The sequence below is a fragment of the Rattus rattus genome, chromosome 2 (genome assembly GCF_011064425.1).
Source record: "Rattus rattus isolate New Zealand chromosome 2, Rrattus_CSIRO_v1, whole genome shotgun sequence".
Classification (NCBI taxonomy): domain Eukaryota; kingdom Metazoa; phylum Chordata; class Mammalia; order Rodentia; family Muridae; genus Rattus; species Rattus rattus.
Genome location: NC_046155.1, coordinates 125,795,774 through 125,802,097, shown reverse-complemented (window position 1 = coordinate 125,802,097; position 6,324 = coordinate 125,795,774).

The following is a 6,324-nucleotide window of genomic DNA, read 5'->3' as shown; positions in this document are numbered from 1 at the left end:
GCAATTCTTATTTGATTGCTTGTTATTCATGGGACTTTGCAATCAAGTCTCAAATCACATAATCCATTTGTAAGTTCAACAGGTGAGTATTTTAATCTTATTTTTGACAGTTTAATCTAACACACACATAATATATTTTGAGTATATTAACTCTTTATTACCCTCTTATATTAACTCCTTGTTCTTTCTGGGTCCCTTCTTCTTCCCAACTCCCCTCCCACTTCCATATCATTTTTGAAGACCAGCTGAGTTTAGTCAGGGCGGCTTGCAGGAGTGTAGTTATCCACAAGAGTGTGGACAGCTTACCCATGACCAGATCGCTGAAGAAAAGACCCCTTCTCCCAGCAACCAATAACTGCCAGTAGCTCTTCAGATAGGGATGGGGCCTTAGGATACCTCTCCTCCCTCAATGCTAGAACTAAACAGATACTTATTGAACACACTATTTCATCTGAAGAATGATGCCAGCATATAGAATATATGAATGAAGCTTCCAAAAGGACATAGTTAATGAACTAAGCTGGTTCTGTCCAGGGAAAGAGCAGCAGCAGCAGCAACAACAACAAAAGGTGACTGAGATTCCTTCATCCATCATTAACTTAATGGCAGGATGAGGTGTGGCCCAGAGGGAAGCATATGCTCTGGAGCTGAAAGGCATGGAAACCCCAGCCTCAGCCTCTTCTGGAGAAACTTTTCATACTAACTCATATCTAGAGATCCTCCAATTCCCCACTCCTGCTTCTCTGGACTATGTTTTTCCCTGTTAAGTTTCTCTTGTTCTTGTGACAAACCAGGGCCACCCGTTGCAGAAAAATCTGCCTCACTGCCTCACTGAAAGGCAAACTGACTTTGGGGCTAATGAAGTTTCTGAAGAAAGACTTCATGATAAATGATGTAATACACACTGAAAGGAGAGAGACAAAGTCTGACTCCTCCCCGTCCTAATCCCAACCCAGCTTCTAATGGATCCTGTTTAGAAGCAAGGGTTTGAACTTTAGATTTTCCTATGCTTCTACATGCAAGAATGCCCATGATAAAGGGATGTTGACAGAGGCATGGAAAAACTCTGTCACTCCTGAGGTCATTGCTGACACAGCAGGCAAGAACCCTGGGGACACCCGGCAAAGGCCCAAGGACCATGGTGAACAGCATGTACCAGTTACAATGAGGGATGCTGCCACCTCAAATCACACAATCCATTCGTAAGTACAGGGTAGGGTGGCCTTGTGCAACTCATCCTTCTTGGCCCCAGGGACATCGGTGTGTGCAGGCTTTGGATGAAAGCCAAATTGTTTTTTTACTCTAAGTGTCCAGAACCGAGGAGAATGGAGGCATCACTGATTTTTCGTTCCTCAGCAGTGTTGTGGAATGGACTTTTTCTCATTTGCACCAGATGCTCAAGCACACAGCCTGGTTGTCAGGACTTCCTGTTAAATTAACCTCTTGTGTGTGGAGACCGGTTTCTGCAAAGCAAAGATTGGGAGAAAAACCAAACGGAACCAATATGTAGGCCAGGACTTAGCTCCCACTGCAGGCCCATCTGCCTCCAGGACTGAATCTTATCTGATCGTTTCCATGGCAACAGCTGTGGGATTAGAATAGGATGAAGGTTTAGGAAGAGTTGCTGGAATTCAGTCCTAGACAAGTGAGGATTATTTAACTACACTCTCATGTTACCATGGAAACACAAATTTACAAATCAGGCAGGATTTTTGTAGCTCTGTAGCACAGAATTATATTCTTAGGGTTGCTTCAAATCCCCCAGCCCTGTTTCCGGTCCCTTGGGAGGGGGGGCATTATTATCCCACTGGACACAGCTTAATTATTCCACAAATAGTTTTTATTTTCATTTTAAAGGCAAAAAAAGTACATAGACTAAGTTTAAGATCAAAGGACTAATTCTTAAAATGCTGTTCTAAATTTTTTAAAGTCAAATTTGCTTCAGCTCAAAAAGATAGAATTTTAAACGTATAGAGAGTCAGTTAAGCCTCATGTATGAATCAAAACCAAAATTATCCCCATTAAAGATGGTATTTATTTCTCTTAATGACAACCAGCCCTGAATTTTTGATTCGCTTAATAGAAATTGAGCGTCAGAAATCAATAAAGCTTCATCTTTGATTGGAGCTTTAGGTTTGCAAACCACGTTCACCAACAATAGCTTGCCTTCACCTTTTAAATATATACATTTAAATTTTAAAGGACGAGGAGGAGGAGGAAGAGGAAGAGGAGGAGGAAGAGGAGGAGGAGGAAAAAGAGCCAAAAGAGAGGTTGTACCTGTCTCAGAGTCAAACCACATACCTCTTACATTGGGACATCTTCAAGGAAGCCAAAGACGCTGACAATCGCATTTTGCTCTTAGTGGCCCCCTACCAACCCTCAGACACCATTTACTGTTTTCCGCTCCCCACCCCTTCCTGGGGCACAAATACTCTGAGCCTCCCACGTGGCTGACACCACCTTCTGTCACCATTATCTGCACCAGCTGCTTAAGTTAGTACTGTGACAGGAGCTGTCAGAAGTGGAGTGACCATTTCTTCAGGTGTTTCTCAGCCATTCGGCATTCCTCAGCTGTGAATTCTTTGTTTAGCTCTGAACCCCATTTTTAATAGGGTTATTTGTCTCCCTGCAGTCTAACTTTTTGAGTTCTTTGTATATTTTGGATATAAGGCCTCTATCAGTTGTAGGATTGGTAATGATCTTTTCCCAATCTGTTGGTTGCTGTTTTGTCCTAACCACAGTGTCCTTTGCCTTACAGAAGCTTTGCAGTTTTATGAGATCCCATTTGTCGATTCTTGATCTTAGAGCATAAGCCATTGGTGTTTTGTTCAGGAAATTTTCTCCAGTACCCATGTGTTCGAGATTCTTCCCCACTTTTTCTTCTATTAGTTTGAGTATATCTGGTTTGATGTGGAGGTCCTTGATCCATTGGACTTAAGCTTTGTACAGGGTGATAAGAATGGATCGATCTGCATTCTTCTACACGCTGACCTCCAGTTGAACCAGCACAATTTGCTGAAAATGCTTTTTTTCCATTGGATGGTTTTGGCTCCTTTGTCAAAAATGAAGTGACCATAGGTGTGTGGGTTCATTTCTGGGTCTTCAATTCTATTCCACTGGTCTATCTGACTGTCTCTGTTCCAATACCATACAGTTTTTATCACTGTTGCTCTGTAATACTGCTTGAGTTCAGAGATAGTCAACATCTTTAGTCATAAGGGAAATGCAAATCAAAACAACCCTGAGATTTCAGCTCACACCAGTCAGACTGGCTAAGATCAAAAACTCTGGCGACAGCAGATGCTGATGAGAATATGGAGAAAGAGGAACACTCCTCCATTGTTGGTGGGATTGAAGACTGGTACAACCATTCTGGAAATCAGTCTGGAGGTTCCTCAGAAAATTGGACATTGCACTACCTGAGGACCCAACTATACCTCTCTTGGGCATATACCCAAAAGATGCTCCAACATATAATAAAGACACATGCTCCACTATGTTCATAGCAGCCTTATTTATAATAACCAGAAGCTGGAAAGAACCCAGATGCCCTTCAACAGAGGAATGGATACAGAAAATGTGGTACATCTACACAATGGAATATTACTCAGCTATCAAAAACAATGACGTTATGAAATTCATAGGCAAATGGATGGAACTGGAAAATATCATCCTGAGTGAGCTAACCCAATCACAGAAAAACACACATGGTATGCACTCATTGGTAAGTGGCTATTAGCCCAAATGCTTGAATTACTCTAGATGCACAGAACACATGAAACTCAAGAAGGATGACCAAAATGCTAATGCTTCACTCCTTCTTTTAAAGGGGAACAAGAATACCCTTGGCAGGGAATAGGGAGGCAAAGTTTAGAACAGAGGCTGAAGGAACACCCATTCAGTGCCTGCCCCCACATGTGGCCCATACATATACAGCCACCAAACTAGATAAGATGGATGAAGCAAAGAAGTGCAGGCCGACAGGAACGGTTGTAGATCTCTCCTGAGAGACACAGCCAAAAATACAGCAAATACATAGGCGAATGCCAGCAAAACCACTGAACTGAGAAACGGGATCCTTGTTGAATCTTAGAAAGGACTGAAAGAGCTGAAGGGGCTTGAGACCCCATAAACAACAATGTCAAGCAACCAGAGCTTCCAGGGACTAAGCCACTACCCAAAGACTACCCAAGGATCATGGACTGATCCTGGGCTCCAACTGCATAGGTAGCAATGAATAGCTTAGTAAGGGCCAGTGGAAGGGGAAGCCCTTGGTCCTGCCAAGACTGAACCCCCAGTGAATGGAATTGTTGAGGAGAGGGTGGTAATGGGGGGAGGCTGGGGAGGGGAACACCCATAGAGAAGGGAGGGGGAGGAGTTAGGGGGATGTTGGCCTAGAAACTGGGAAAGGGAATAACTTTGAAATGTAAATAAGAAATAGTCAATTTAATAAAGATGGGAATAAAAAGAAGTGTAGTGACTTCCCTCAAAGTTAAGCAGGAATACAAAGGAGTGCTGGACCATCAGTCAGGGCCACAAAGTTAGAATGGAAGTTATGCGGCTGAGTTTTGGATGGGGCTGGGATGGGCTATTGTTGGTATATTAATGGTATCTGTGTCGTGAGTCTGGGAGACCTGGGTGTCAAGATGGAAAGCTGCAGACAACAGAGCTGAACAATTATCTTTGTATTAGAAGCAAGCAGCCACAAGTTTTAGACACATTGCTTAAACGTGAGCCATGCTGGGATGTACTCAAGCCTGTGGTCTAAGATAAGGTACAATTTGACCTAGGGCAAAGAGGCTCTCAAATACAAACTAGTTCTCATCTCCTCAGAGGATGCAAGCTCACGTGTCTGACATTATTCTGGAGGGCTATCTTGTCACATTGTTTAACATCCAAAGTCAAATCACATGGCTTTTCATGCCTGACTTCCTAGTAACTGCTACATTGGGGCTGTTTATTTTATATGACTTATAATAGTAAAACATGAAATAAAACCATACATGTGAGGAGACAGCCTAAATATAAATACGAATATGGCAGAAATATCAGCAGATGCTGTACTCTCAGTAGGTTTGATTGGTGCATATGTGCATATATGAAAACAGCTCTGGAATGCAACACCCCATAAGATGAGTACGGGGTAGGACACTGCATAGCTCCGAGTGTACCGAAGCACAAAAAATAGGATGTGTGTGGATCAATGAGATCTGAAGAGATCCCTATGAAACCATTGACAACAGATACATCTAGAGGATGGGACAGCGGATCCCAAAGGGCAAGGAAGCATTTATTTCCCATCTGACAAAATTTACTCATTTTTATTTTTAAATGTACACTTTTTTATTTTTCTGTTGAACTCGAAACAGGACTTCTTGTAGCCCAAGTTGGCCTCACATTAGTTATGTAGCTGAGACTAACCTGAAACTCCTGATCCTCCTGACTTTAGCTCCCAATTGATGGAATTACAAACTTGGACTACCGTGCCTGACTTTATGCAGGGCATAGAATCGAACCTATGACTTTGTGCATGCCAGACAAGCACGCTACTCCTTGAGCTATATCCTCGGTCCTACATGTATTCCTTAGTAGTAAACATTACATTATTAGAAAATAATGGGATAGGAAGGATGGACTGGTGCAGCAGGCTCAGCGAAAGGTGGGAATAGTAAAGAGATAAAAGACAGAAGGAGAAAAGAAACAGAAAACGGCTTTAATTAGCAGACGCCGAACGATCTTTATGGGATCTTACAAAAACCGAGAACAGCTTTGTTGGCGTGTAATTTACATACTCCAAAAGCCCAGACAATTTTAAAGTGTAGAACTGCATTGGTTTTTAAATGTGTTTATAAAACTGTGCGATCATGACCACAATCTAACTTTGGAATATTTCCATCACATGGGAGGAAACGCTTTACCCATTAGCGGTCATTCCTCATCGCCCACTCATTCCTGTCACTCGTGTCTTGGCAGCCACTCATCTGCTTTCCGTTCTTATAGATTTGCCTTTTCTGGACACTTCCTGTAATTGGAAGTTAATAGCAGGTGGTCCTTTAAGGCTAGTTTCTTCCACTTGGCATGCCGTTTTGAAGATTGACCCATCTTGTATCATGCATTAATGTTTCATTTTTATTACTGTATAATAGTCAATCATCGAGCCACGTCATCTTTTCTGTATCCATTCACCAACTGGTGAGCTACTGCTATGAGCATGCATGATTGTACATTTCCCTCTGGTAAATGCATAGGCTTGGCTAGGTGAAAGGGTAGGTCCTAAACCATTTACGAAGGTGCCACCCTACATTCTGAAGTGAGCATATTAAT